This window comes from Bos indicus x Bos taurus, chromosome 1 (assembly GCF_003369695.1).
Source record: "Bos indicus x Bos taurus breed Angus x Brahman F1 hybrid chromosome 1, Bos_hybrid_MaternalHap_v2.0, whole genome shotgun sequence".
Classification (NCBI taxonomy): Eukaryota; Metazoa; Chordata; class Mammalia; order Artiodactyla; family Bovidae; genus Bos; species Bos indicus x Bos taurus.
The window spans coordinates 121365665-121380552 of NC_040076.1; the positions used below are offsets into that span (position 1 = coordinate 121365665).

The following is a 14888-nucleotide window of genomic DNA, read 5'->3' on the forward strand; positions in this document are numbered from 1 at the left end:
ATACCTGAATATTCACAATCCATGTAGATTGGTCCCATTTTGTACAGGTATTTAGTGGCAAGGGCCAATAGTACTGACACATAATTCACTACATACCTAGGAGTCTAACACATCTAAAACATTCTAGACACTTATATGTTTGATATAGGACCCTTCACAGCATTTTACATAATAGAATAAATAAAATATATCATGACACAATTATCATATGAAATATTATGCAACCCTCAGATAAATTTTTGAATGAAATAATTTCTATATGAAAGCAGGATACTAAATTATGTAGGCTACTAAATTATGTCAACGATCTGAGTCTAATTTTATTAAAATTACAAATACACATGGACATACTAGAAAGAAATATGTTATAGTGTTCATTAATGTGTGGTAGGTTATTAGTAACTTTTACATATTTTATTTGTATTATCAAAATCCTAAGTATTATTATATTTTGCAATTTGATATTTTTTAGAAACACTGAACATTAATTTATACAGTTTGCTATTTATACATATGGCACTAATTCTATATGTTACTTTGCCAAATTGACCTTTTAGTACATTGGTTCCCTCATCTTCAAAAATCATTTGACTTAAGGGAGCTAATATATCTTTAAACACAAAAATTCTCAGAATATCTAAATATAGAAGTGTCAAGAAAGCCCTAGGTTTATAATGTATTGCCCTAGAATCACTGCTTGGACTTGGCACTTTGCTATTTTGAACTCTGAACATGATCATGTCTTAAGTCATAATAAATGATCTTATTTTTCATTCTATCATTACATGAGTTTTGAACATAGCTAAGAAAGTACAAACAAGAGCACAAACTGTTGGGCAGTTGCTCTCTTAATTTTTCTTTATATTATTTTAAGTAATATTTTTCATAGAAAAGTCCATATTGTCAAAGCTATGATTTTTCCAGTAGTCATGTAGTAGTAGTAGTGAGAGCTGGACCATAAAGAAAACTAAGCACCAAATAATTGATGTTTTTTGAACTGTGGTGCTGGTGAAGACTCTTGAGAGTCCCTTTGATGTCAAGAAGATCAAAGCAGTCAATCCTAAAGGAAATCAACCCTGAATATTCATTGGAAGGACTGATGCTAATGCTGAAGCTCCAATACTTTGGCTACCTGATGCAAAGAGCTGAGGAAACTTTTTTCTTCACCATTATCTTATTACAAATGAATATACTTGTGATCATGCTAATTCACTTCAGTTGTGTCTGACTCTGTGACCCCCCCCACCCCCCCCATTGACTTGACTCTGTAGCCCATCAAGCTCCTCTGTCCGTGGATTTCCCAGGCAAGAATACTGGATTGCGTTGCCATTTCCTCCTCCAGGAGATCTTCCCAACCCAGGGGTAGAACCCACATCTCTTATGTCTCCTGGATTGGCAGGTGGGTTCTTTAGCCCTAGTGCCACTAGGTTCATCAAAATTCTGGTGCACGAGTTCCCATGTGTTGAAGGGCAGGCTGGTAGAGTACGACCTTCCCAGAAGAATAAAGATCACACAAGTAAATGCAACTCCTGATCTGGTATGATTTTAAATGATACTACTTTGCAAATGAATTCAGTTCACCATCTGAGTTTGCAAATATGTTTCTTTGCATATTTCTTCAATACCAAGCAGTTTCTTCCTTGTACCACAAAACAAAACAAGCAAAAACAAAGCAAACAAAGCAAACAGAACTAAGTGCACATCATTACTGGAAAGATTAATACTAAAGTTCTCTTTTTTAAAAAATGTACATAAAATGTTGAATTACCATGAATACTAAACTAATGAAAGTAGAGGTAACATCTAACAGAATCGTAAGTAGCTGCCATATGTTATGTGTTCAATGTTGAATTCAGTGGTGACTTGACTGCAGGTGATAACAAGCAAGCAGTAATGTGATCAGAGGAGAAAGCAAGCAAAGGGTGAGCATGATGAAGTGTAATTAAGTAATTGAGATTTTTCTCTATTGACCTTATATGCTATCAATAATGAACTCAGATTAACATGTGACATTCTTACTATAATGATTCACTGAGAAGAGGAAGATATTATTGACCTTCTGTGAGGTTTTGTTTGTAATGAGTTACTTTATTTTGTTTAAATTTGGGATTCATAAAGGGGTATAACACTCGAGCTCACCCTCTGACTCAGTAATAAAAAATTTGTTTTTCGTAAGCATGAGACCTTATAACCTGAATATGAAGTTCCTCCATTAACAGGGCTTCAAATTGTTCTTAGAGTTTATTAAAGTGTCTCTTCTCTTGTTTTTGCTTGTGATACATCCGAAAAAGTTAATGTTTTCTATTAAAAAGTGTTAGTCTAATGAATTTGATTCCTTTTAGGGCTTTTCATTACATCTTCTTGGTTAGTAATCTTAAAATTGCTTATGCTTACTTTTAAGTAAGCTTGATTAGCAGTCATTTTATTTACTTTTAAAAAAGTCCTAAAGTTGTCTATATTTCATTACTGCTATTGCTGCTAAGTCGCTTCAGTTGTGTCCGACTCTGTGCGACCCCATAGACGGCAGCCCACCAGAATCCCCCGTCCCTGGGATTCTCCAGGCAAGAACACTGGAGTGGGTTGCCATTTCCTTCTCCAATGCATGAAAGTGAAAAGGGAAAGTGAAGTCGCTCAGTCGTGTCCGACTCTTAGCAACCCCATGGACTGTAGCCCACCAGGCTCTTCCGTCCATGGGATTTTCCAGGCAAGAGTACTGGAGTGGGGTGCCATTGCCTTCTCTGCTATATTTCATTACTTCCTTTTTATTCTGTAAACCACTGAAATATGATGTCCATTCCTAGCATTCCAATAAAATTGTCCTTGCTAAGATTGGTAATGGGCTTTGTACTTACTAGACCCTCTGGAAACTGTTAAATATTTAACTGATAGCAAGAACAAATGTATATTAAAATGTCTCTTGTGCTCAGATTTCCTGGATTTTCTTTGAAACCTAATAATTATCTCTCTAGATAATTGTATTTTTTTTTAAGTTTTAAATTTTATTTTTTAAACTTTACAATATTGTATTAGTTTTGCCAAATATCAAAATGAATCTGCCACAGGTATACCTGTGTTCCCCATCCTGAACCCTCCTCCCTCCTCCCTCTCCATATCCTCCCTCTGGGTCGTCCCAGTGCACCAGCCCCAAGCATCCAGTATCGTGCATCGAACCTGGACTGGCGACTCGTTTCATACATGATATTATACATGTTTCAATGCCATTCTCCCAAATCATCCCACCCTCTCCCTCTCCCACAGAGTCCGTAAGACTGATCTATACATCAGTGTCTCTTTTGCTGTCTCGTACACAGGGTTATTGTTACCATCTTTCTAAATTCCATACATATGCGTTAGTATACTGTATTGGTGTTTTTCTTTCTGGCTTACTTCACTCTGTATAATAGGTTCCAGTTTCATCCATCTCATTAGAACTGATTCAAATGTATTCTTTTTAATGGCTGAGTAATACTCCATTGTGTATATGTACCACAGCTTTCTTATCCATTCATCTGCTGATGGGCATCTAGGTTGCTTCCATGTCCTGGCTATTATAAACAGTGCTGCAATGAACATTGGGGTACATGTGTCTCTTTCCCTTCTGGTTTCCTCAGTGTGTATGCCCAGCAGTGGGATTGCTGGATCATAAGGCAGTTCTATTTCCAGTTTTTTAAGGAATCTCCACACTGTTCTCCAATTGTTTGATATTGGCTAAATAAGTAGAAATTTTATGCCCTAAATTTAACTCTTTGTTTTGTTGGTTTAGATTTGGGGTAAGTAAAATTGTGCAAAGTGAAGAATCAAAACAGATAAGCTCATCAGATGGTGACTGATAAAGCTGTAGCTACAAGTTTAAACCTCAGGAAAAGATTTAGCCCTGTGCCTCCTCCCAGGGCAACAGTAGCCAGCGATGCAGCAGCCTGGTCACTCCCTTCCTGCTCACTGGAACAGAGCTCTGGAGCACTCCTTCTCTCTCTTTCTTGTCTACTTGTCCCTCACCGCTCCCCCCAAAAAAGGGAACTACTGTACCACAGGGCCCTGAAACTACATAGCGAAATACTACTTTATTTTCACTTAACTCATATCCCCAATAGGCTTCGGGTTGTGGTTAAGATCATGGGATATATTTTCTGTTTAGTGACTTCCTTTCCCTTATAGGATAGGGAAGTAGAGATCATAATAAATTAGACATGGTATTGAACTCGAAGGTCTGTGTGAGTACTCCTTTCCTTGTCATTAGATGCAAAAAATGACAGGATCTTATGACCTAAGGGCTAAGTGCAAGACTCTGCCCCACAACCACAATTTCTCACACCTCTTACAGCTATAACACCACTGATCACTTCCTCATTAAGTCTCTCCCTCCTTAGTTTTAGAAATATTACACTTCTGTTATACATGGTGCTCTTTGTCCTTTCCCACTTTCAGTCTCACCAGTGTTTAATGAGCTCATTAAACACTGGGGTCTCTTATTTCCATGCTTGACCCACTCCTCATGCTCCAAACTCAATACTGTAAGTCTGTTTCAATATATTCAACTTTTGTGCATATTTCAAGTTTTCTCAACAGGTATATAGGATCCACTGTCTCAGGTTTGATACCCCCAGGCATCTCACACTTGCCTAATCTAACTAGACTTTACTCCTAATCTCATTCTGTGATGTCTATATGTATGCACTGTCATCTATCCAGTTTTTCAAAATGAAGCCATTCTTAAAATAATCCCCTCCCTTTTTCCTCCCCCAAATCTGCTGTCACCAAGCAACATCTATATTTTTACTTTTTCCTGTCTCTGGAATGCATCTTCTCCTTTCCGAATTCACTAAACACGATCTCTCTCGTTATTTTTCAGGAAAGTATCTTTGTCACTAAAATGATCTCCTTTCTCTTCCTACTCTACAAATCACTCTGTCACAATTTAGTCCTTCTTAAAGCAAGAAGTGACTTAGTATGCATGCAAAGCAAGAGCTTAATAGTGTCTTTTTCATACTTAAAATTGTATCATACTTCAGTCTCCAAGATCAAACCCAATCTCTTCAGCACAGTGTATGACCTCTAACTTGTGGTTCCTGCCCAACTTTTCCAGAATCGATTAGTCTGGATGCTGATAGCTCCTGTAACAAATTGTAATGACTTTTCTCACTCCAACTTTCTTTCTCTTCCCCATAACTGACAAGGTGAAAATTTCTAATCCATGGGCAGCTTTCATTCACACAGTGTTTCAGGGCCACAAAACCTCTGTTTTGTAGTTCTGTCATCTCTTAGGGTCTCAGCATAAACCAATGGAAGAGAAACAGTATGGTGAAGGCTCACCTGCTGCTTAAGATTCTTAGCTTGGAAGTAATAACATTTGTTTCTTCTCAAACTCTGTTGGCTGAAATTCAGTCATATGGCTACATGTTAGTTGGCCAGTTCTCAGTAACAGTTCTATACCAAGGAAGAAAGAACACAAACTTTGGTGAACAGTTTACTTTCTCTGCGTTAACACAGACTGTCTCTTTCCATTCCATGTCTTGCTCCCTCACGCACTGCAGCCATACTTAACCCTCATAATCCTGAAATACACTATGTCTCTTGGCATATATTGCTGCCTTTTGCTCATGGCTATCTTCTACTCATCTTTAAAAAACATAGCTGAGAAATCTTTTTGTGTAGAAAACCATTACAGAACTCTTATTTTTGGATTAACAACCTCCTTATGTATTCTATATTTTTTTGTTGCAATAGGTTCTTGGAAAATCTTGATAGATGCAGTTATGTACATCATAATTTCAAAAACGTCCATTTCTCTTCTCAGTGGGACCTGAAAAGATATGAGTATTAAAAATGAAGCCTGACTCATTTAGACCATATTAAAAATTTATGAAAATATTTTTTGGTAAAGTCAAATTTATGATTTTATAAGTAGCTGTTATCATACATCTGGCAATATACAGTTTGTTAAACAGGAGCTTTTTGTTATTTTTAATCATATGTAAAAAACCTATAAAGATGGTATAAAAATCAATTCCTTAGTAACTCATTACTTATCTTTTTGAAGAGATACAAGTGAGGCCATATAATTGAGTTCTGCCCAAGGAAATGTAGACAGAAATATGTATATCAATTTCAAACCTGGCCCATAAAAACCCTTCATAGGTAACAACTTATCCTTTCTTCTGCAGACTCAATGTCAAAGCCCAGAAAAATCTCAAAAACCATACATGAAATTTCCATGAGCCTGGGTCCTTGAGTGATGCTGTAAAACAGAGCCCCAAGTCCACCAACAGAGAACATTTCCATTTGGCTGTTGTGTCATGAAAAAACAAAACAAAACTATGTCATTGATATTTTGAGGTTGATAATACCATCAGCATTATCCAAAATTATGCCCAGAGTTAATGACTAAAGAATTCATATATGGTGACCTCTTGGAAAATTAAAAATCTTTGCTTACATTAATAACTCAAAATAGAAAATTTTGTCTAATGGTGAACCTGAGGTACCCATATGTCAAGACCTCCTTATGCTGTTTCCCAGGAAATCTATTATACCAACTTCACCTTGGGGCTGCGGCACTCTCTTGGAGCTACTGGTTACAGCAGCTGGCCTAAACAGGAAAACAAAGAGCAAAAAAGAGGATTTTAGAATATGTTTAAGATTTTCAGTGGTACAATGCTAAGATTACTTTATATTAATGCTGTGCCATGCTAAGTTGCTTCAGTCACATCCAACTCTTTGTGACCCTATGGACTGCAGCCCACCAGGCTCCTCTGTCCATGGGATTCTTCAGGCAAGAATACTGGAGTGGGTTGCTATGTCCTCCTCCAGAGGATCTTCCTGACCCAGGGATTGAACCCATGTCTCTTAAGTCTCCTGCATTGGCAGATGGGTTCTTTACCACTAGCGCCATATGGGAAGCACACTTTTTATTAATAAATACTCTTAAACAGCTTAAACAGAAAGCAAGAATCATGAAGAGTTACAACCATGGTGTAAAATTATTAAGACATAAACCTCATCCAGGTAGAAAGGGACAGCAATATAGAAACTTGCTCATTTTGAGTAAGAAATCAGGTGAAAAACAAAAATAAATACTCTTGGTGAGTCCACAACCACAGGCCAGACTTCATAAAATAAAACATCTGGAACTATGTAAGTCAGGGTCAGTGCTACAACTCAAGGGGGTCATCAAGTTCTTGGGATCTTCCCACAAGTCCTATATGTTTGTGTATATATGTGTGTATATGTAAGTGTGTATTCTTTGGAGGGAATGATGAAAGCTGAAGCTCCAGTACTTTGGCCACCTCATGCGAAGAGTTGACTCATTGGAAAAGACTCTGATGCTGGGAGGGATTGGGGGCAGGAGGAAAAGGGGATGATAGAGGATGAGATGGCTGGATGACATCACTGACTCAATGGATGTGAGTTTGAGTGAACTCCGGGAGTTGGTGATGGACAGGGAGGCCTGGCATGCTGCGATTCATGGGGTCACAAAGAGTTGGATACGACTGAGCGACTGAACTGAACTGAACTGATACATGTATTTGTGTATGTATATACAGGCTTCCCTGGTAGCTCAGCTCAGTTCAGTCGCTTAGTCATATCCAACTCTGCGACCCCATGGACTGTAGCACGCCAGGCTTCCCTATCCTTCACCAACTCCTGGAGCTTGCTCAAACTCATGTCCATCGAGTCAGTGATACCATCCAACCATCTCATCCTCTGTTGTCCCCTTCCCTTCCTGCCTTCAATCTTTCCCAGCATCTGGGTCTTTTCCAATGAGTCAGTTCTTCGCATCAGGTGGCCAAAGTATTGGAGTTTCAGCACCAACATCAGTCCTTCCAATGAATATTCAGGACTAATTTCCTTTAGGATTGACTGGTTTGATCTCCCTGCAGTCCAAGGGACTCTCAAGAGTCTTCTCCAACACCACAGTTCAAAAGCATTGATTCTTCAGTTCTTGGCGTTCTTTATAGGCCAACTCTCACATCCATACATGACTACTGGAAAAACCATAGCTTAGTAGACGGAGCACATATATATATATATATATATGTATGTGTGTGTATATATACACAATTATATTTAAAATTAGGTAGGAATGCTTTTCTAGAAATCTTCAAGATTTTTCCTCAGCCAAATCTGAGAAATATGCCAACATGTGCAGCAATAACAGGCAAAGGAGACAGGCTGGTGTCACCATGATTGTCCACCAATCAAAATTCATACTTCAGACTAGGACCCTTGTTCCATGAATGCACTGCTCCCCAATATCTGACCGAAATAGGATATCTTAACCAAGTGGTTCTTAAAGCGAGGTCCATAGGATAACATTATCAACATCACATTTGAATTTATCAGAAAAGCACATTCCAGGCTCAATCCCAAACTACTGACTCAGAAAATTGAAAATAGTGCTTCACAAATTGAGTTTAAACAAGAATTTCAGGTGGTTCTGATGCACATTAAAGCTTGAGAACCACTACTTTACCCTATAAAAGCAGATGCTGAGTTTTGGGTAGGCAACTAATAGTTTATGCTATGCATAGACATTTTCTAATTAAAAGTACTTTTCTTTAGAGATCATAATAAAATGAAAGCAAATGCAGTTAAAACAAAACAAAAACCAAAGCTATTAAAAGTACAAGAACAACAAAAAAATGTTAATGTACAGAGGGGAATAAAATCTTAACATGTTTGAGAAAATAGGAAGAGGCAGATGTTAACTATTTTGTAATAGGAAGTTATAGTGTGTAAAGAGGGGTGTAAGAAGAAAGAGATCCAACTTAGTACCACAGAATCTCAGAGAGACTGTCGACTTCCTGATTTCAAACAAAAGGGGGAATAAAGTTGAAATTATAGATCAAAATGACAAATTCTTGGAAATCCATATTCAAGAGGCTGAAGCACCAACCCTCATTCTCTATTGCCATGGAGAGAATGTGGCAATGGTATAAACCAACCGTAAGCAAGATGATGGAGACAGAAATGGCAACCCACTCCAGTATTCTTACCTAGATATTCCACGGACAGAGGAGCCTGGTGGGCTGCCGTCTATGGAGTAGCACAGAGTCGGACATGACTGAAGCGACTTAGCAGCAGCAACAGCAGCAAGCAGATGAGGGAGATTTCTTCTGTTAAAAGAAAACAGAACGTCTAGAGATTCAAGAACAATATTCATAGAAGAGGGGAGATTGAAAAATAACATTGTAATGCAACGTACTGGATCTCTACAGTTTTCCTATTCCTTCTGCAATAGATAATTAGCAATCAGAGAGCTAAAAGGCAAGGTACATCTCACTTCTTTTCTCCATATTCGGCTTTAATTGTTTAGAAGGTCATGTGTCACTTTGGTAAATGAAAGTGTGAATTGAAAAACAACAATGAATCTTTTATTTTAACAAATATTTTCTTGGTGTGCCTGTTTGCTAGTAGGAGCGCTGTAAACAGTAAACATTCTAAAAGGCCCTTCAAAGGAGTTAAACGCCATTTAATGGAAAGAGAGACAGACAGGAGCAGAGAGAGCAGAGAACAAAACAGAAAAAGGCTTGTTTCAAGAGATAAAACAATCTCAACTCGTTGCCATGTGTACTCTTTACTGCTCTTAGCTTCCCGGCTGGAAAGCTACTGGACTCTAAGGGACAGAGGTCGGTCAAGGCAACCGTAAAGGAAACTCCGCGGAACTCCGCACCCAGAGTGCCCCCGGAGGCGGCCACTCCCTGTTAATGACTTTGTAAGTTTCCAGCTGATTTCGATCTCTCAGTTCCTCGCGGACCTGAACCTCAAGACCCAAGTATTTGGAGCCGCTCTAGGGGCAAGGAAAGCAGCCTACAGCCTCTCCTCGCCGCACCGGGGCGTCGGTCCAGCCCCCAGGTCTCGCGCAGAGACGCGGAAGTGCCCAAGTGAGGAAGAGGGCGGGAAGCCCCTTTGTTACCGAGGGTTTAGGAAACGAAACTAGAAACCACGGGTTTCGTCACCGACGTCGCTCAGAAGCCTGGGTAACTCCAGCCAAGATTGTGTGTAAGGAGCAAGCTCGATCGCCAAGCGTTGGAAGCAGAGCACAGGCTCCGCTCCCGGGTTCCCGCAGCTCCTCTCACCGCAGGTAGCGCCGGAGCAGCTGTGCAGACAGGTGGGCGGGCACCCGGCGCGGGGCAGCGCGGGTTCCCAGGGTGGGCGGAGGGCGCTGGGGCACTTGGGAGCGAGGGGCGCGAGCGCAGGCGGGTTGCGTTTGCGCTGAGATTGGGGGTAGAGGGTGGGGGCCGGGGCCCCAGCGGCCTAGAAAAGCGACCGCCGAAGCTGAGCAGGGACTGAGGCCGGGGCCCGGGCGTCCCAGTCCCATCCTGGCCAGCCTCAGAGTCTTTCCAAGGTCAAGGTATTTCCTTCCTGAAACCGCCTTGTAGGTTCGAATTAGCTTAGTCCATCTCTTAACATTGGCCACCTCATGCGAAGAGTTGACTCATTGGAAAAGACTCTGATGCTGGGAGGGATTGGGAGCAGGAGGAGAAGGGGACCACAGAGGATGAGATGGCTGGATGGCATCACTGACTGGATGGACGTGAGTCTGGGTGAACTCCGGGAGTTGGTGATGGACAGGGAGGCCTGGCGTGCTGCGATTCATGGGGTCGCAAAGAGTCGGACACGACTGAGCGACTGAGCGACTGAGCGACTGAACTGATCTCTTAACGAGCGGAGCAGCGCTGGGTTGTGACCAGAACCTGAACTCAAGGGTTATCTCCCAGCATTTGAGGGAAATCAAAGGGACGATTAATAGAGCCTGCTAGCTGTCTTTAAACAGGAAGTATTAATTAGGATTGTGGATGGAGGCAAAACTATGCTAGGCACCCGGAAACACAGGAAGAATTGCCAAGACAGGTGGTTTATCACGTAGAAGGTAAAGTAGGAATCCACCTGCCTGACTTGAACGTGTCTCTACTACTTGATATCTGTGGACTCCTGGGCACTTTCCTCCTATACATTCCTTTCTTGGCTCATATCTGAAATTGGGTAATGATCAAAAGTTACAAGAATTAGAGTATGATGTATAACTTTGACACTAAAGAATATGCTCAGTAACGTTAGATTTATTACTTTTAATATCTGACCAAGCCCCTGCTTCTCCAGGCTCACTGTCTGGTTCCCATTTGATTTATTCAGACAGCTCTTCCAGCAAGTCCTGGCACAGCCACTTTCCAGTTCCAGGAACAGGCAGGCAATATTTCTCTTAGTTTAGCAATCTGAGATACATGGTTAATGTATGTGCCACTTGCTTAGTGAGAAGTATCAGGCGATTCAGGATACCCTTCTTCTTCCTGGAACTTTCTTGACGATAGAACTTTCTCTTAATAGCGCCCTGGCAAGTATTAGGATTGTAGGGCTTTGAATGCTGAACAAGCACAAAGAAATGGAAAGGGAAATGAGTAGGTTTCTGCATTTGGATAGAAGTATCACGTAAGATGGCCGAGTCACAGGTTAGCCAAACTTCACATCTGATTGGTAACTGTTCTTTCTGACCAAAGGGAGTGAAATAATACTGAACACACTGTTGAATCAATCAACAAGCACCAATTAAGTGTCCTGTCCTGACAGTCCATGTGCTGGCTTTTGAGAGTTTAGAGAGACAGAAAACCTGTAAGAACTGCTCCCTGTCCACCTCTCCATTTTCTTGTCTAATGATCTCTTTCTTTGCTCTGCCACGCACAGATCTTCATAACCTTGAATGAGCCAAGCTCTCTCACTCCAGCCATAGGACTTCTACCCATACAGTTCCCCCTGCCTCAATGCCTCGCCCCCCCAACACACACACACACACACACACAAACACACACCTCCCTAACCTGGTTGATTTTAAACTGCCTTTGGCACTCAGATCTCACTTTTTGACAACCCACCACCACCATCTAAATTAGTGCCCCCATAACACTTTTTACAGAGCCATTATTTTTATTCATAACACTATTATTTGTAATAATATGTTAATTGTCCATCATTTTGTCCTAATGATTGTTATAGTGCCTTCCATGCTCTGTGCCTTCAAGCAATATTCCTGGAAAACAGGCACAAACTTTATACTGAGTGAATATTTACAGACATATGTATACATATATGTGTGTGTGTGTGTGTGTGAATTTATTTATGTGTGCATGTGTGTGTATGCTCTTGCATTTTCTTTCATAGTGCTAACTTTAAAAACCAAAGCATTGTAGTTAAACAGTGCTAGCTACTATGTTTACATTTTTCAAATTTTGAAAATAAGTGTTTACAGAAAAACTCTTGCATGCTATCCACCTTACATAAGAAAGATTCCATAAAGAAAGTCTTTTAACAAACTTCACTGGAACTTGGCAATTTGGGAGAATGTCCTTTTTTTTTTTGCTCAATGAGTCAAGGACATAATGGCAAAGGAAATGAATCATGAATCATTTAAATGAGCTAGATGAGTGAGTGAGTGAAGTCGCTCAGTCGTGTCCAACTCTTTGTGACCCCATGGACAGTAGCCTACCAGGCTCTGCCGTCCATGGGATTTTCCAGGCAAGAGTACTGGAATGGGCTGCCATTTCCTTCTCCAGGGGATCTTCCCAACCCAGGGATCGAACCCAGGTCTCCTGCATTGTAGACAGATGCTTTACCATCTAAGCCACCAGCTAGATAGTGAGGTATATAACATTAAGTAACTATCTGTGCAGGGGTCCAGCCCCAGCAGGATCCAGGGGTATCCTCAGGATGATGGTATAGGCAATAAGGAAAGTAAAAAGAGAGAGAGAGGCTTGATCTTCCTTGGTTTACATAGAAAGCCAATAAAGCTCCTGTGTTCCAAGGAGTCATCCTGAAAGAAGAACAGAAAGAGAAAAGGAGAGAAAAGGAAAAAAGAATGACACGGGGAGACCAAGCTTCGGTGAGCGAGGCTCATAACTTTATTTTCAAAAGGAACTTTTATACCTTGACTTGTACATAGAGGGAAATGAAAGATGCAAAGTCATACAGAGTCAGCCCAAACATTACATCTGTTTTGTCTTTATCAAAACCAGGATTTTTTCTGCATACCTTTCCCACAAACAATGTTGTGTACAATATCTTCTGGCCTTGGAGGCCTGTGGACATTTTATGACCCTTTTTTGATAAAGGCTGATCAGCCAGAAAACTTGTTTTCCCTTAAAGTGTTTCTTCTTTATTTCTCCAGCCTCAGAAAGTACTAAACAGAGTTACATTCTCACTGAGCAAAGGTGCAGTGGGTCACAACAAAGAAAGAACCAATTAGCTCAAAGGTCTGATGTGGTTAATTCCAAGGCTGCTACTTGTTTTTCTTACATTCCAACTATGTTAACTAATGCATTCCCAGGTACACACTCCCAGGTATGGGCACTTGGCAGCAAGCTTTGGCCCAATAATGAAGCCCTTTACCAGTACTATCTATTCTAACAATTTTTCATCCCTTAAAGGACTCTATGCTCATTAGGACTTTTAGAATGTTTTGGCTTCCCGTGCCTTTCAAGGTTGGGGAGTTGTGAACAATCATGTGTGTTAATTGCAAGAGTATGGATAAACCTGTCAGGCAAGCTAGAATGCCAACAGAAGGGTTAAAATAGAAATATTCCTTTCATGCCCAGGAGAATTATTAATTAAAGCCCTAAGTTGACTTTTTCCAGAGAAAGGTGGTCAGGGATAGCCCCCTGTTAATGACAGAAGAATTGGTGAAAGGCACAAAATAGTAAGACAGACAGATTCTGGTTTTGGGGTAGATGCTCTAGCAGATTCAGGGGGTCCCTTGAGGCCTGATCCGCCTTTGCCTGTCAGATTCTCTCCGCATGACCTTTGTCATGGGTGGGATCTCCCGTGGTGGCTTCCGGCATATCTGGGCTTAGTTTCCTCATTTATAATCTTTCCGGACTTTGTTTCCTCATTTATAAGGAGGAAAGGAAACAAAACAAATTTATGAGGGAGCTATAAGTTGCCAGGGAAAGGTTTTTCAGGAGTAATAAAGCAACCAAACTAGGATAACTAACATAAAGATTAGTTTATGTGTCTTTGCTCTCTTTGGTTTAGTTGTTTTGTAGGACACTTGACCACCTGTCAGATGGCACCAGTTGATGTAATGCCTATGATTTTCTTCAAGGTTTACTGTTAAATGCTCTTCCAATGTGGTTCTAAGTATATTTGTTTTCATTTCTTGAATCTAAAATACCACAGTGGTATTTTATAGATAGGGTTCTTCCCTGGTGGCTCAGTGGTAAAGAATCTGCCAGCTAAATGCAGGAGATGCAGATTTGATCCCTGAGTTGGGAAGATCCCCTGAAGAAGGAAATGGCAACCCACTCCAGGATTCTTGCCTGGAAATCCCATGGACAGAGGAGCCCGGCAGGCTGCAGTCCGTGGGGCTGCAAAGGAATCGGACATGACTTAGTGATTAAAAAACAAAACACATTTTATAGATAGACTCCTTCTCATCAGGTTCCTTGCATTGATAATAGCCTCAGCCATCCCACTCTGTCCCATCTTGGATGCGCATGTTCTGATGTACTCAAATCCACACCATCTTGGCTACCTATTTGTGTGAACCAACCCATCTGTGTTTGCTCCATTTGCCCTTTACTAAAACTACAGTTCAACAAATGAAATGCTTTCCCTTTAGATGTTAACCTTTTAAATGTGTAAATTTTACCTGCAAACATAGCTGAGCAATATGGAAATTGCTTGATTTGTGACTTACCTCAGCAAGTACTGAGTTCTCCACTACCTCTGTGTAATTCCTTGCCTCTCCCTTAGTCTAGTACCTCATTTTCACTTATTCATAGGAAGTTAAGGATATAGAATTCTGGGATTGTGCTTAGGACAGTAATGTTTTCCTAAAATAATAACACATATTCCCATCCTGGGACTTGGAGAAAAATGTCAAATGGCTTGGTTTTAGGCAA

The 14888-nt window shown here is 40.5% G+C and overlaps 1 protein-coding gene and 1 long non-coding RNA gene across 5 annotated transcripts in view; one reads left to right on the plus strand and one right to left on the minus strand.

Moving 5' to 3' along the window:
- Positions 1–1353: 1353 nt before the first annotated feature.
- Positions 1354–9759, minus strand: LOC113894106. 3 transcript variants are annotated; one of them, XR_003511473.1, is made up of 4 exons: positions 9203–9688; positions 8994–9113; positions 5311–6586; positions 1354–1639 (listed from the first exon to the last, which is right to left on the minus strand). It is a non-coding gene; the product is annotated as an uncharacterized LOC113894106 (long non-coding RNA). The 3 variants fall into 3 exon arrangements; XR_003511475.1 differs by lacking the exon at positions 1354–1639 and having other exon boundaries at positions 3711–6586; positions 9671–9759; XR_003511472.1 differs by lacking the exon at positions 1354–1639 and having other exon boundaries at positions 3711–6586.
- LOC113894092 (phospholipid scramblase 2) overlaps positions 9673–14888 on the plus strand; it is a 28119-nt gene continuing 22903 nt past the window's right edge. The window contains exon 1 of one of the 2 annotated variants that reach the window (XM_027543988.1): positions 9673–10108. The gene's annotated coding sequence lies outside the window, so the exon portion shown is untranslated. The remainder of the gene's footprint in view (positions 10109–14888) is intronic. The other variant, XM_027543997.1, reaches the window with a different exon arrangement.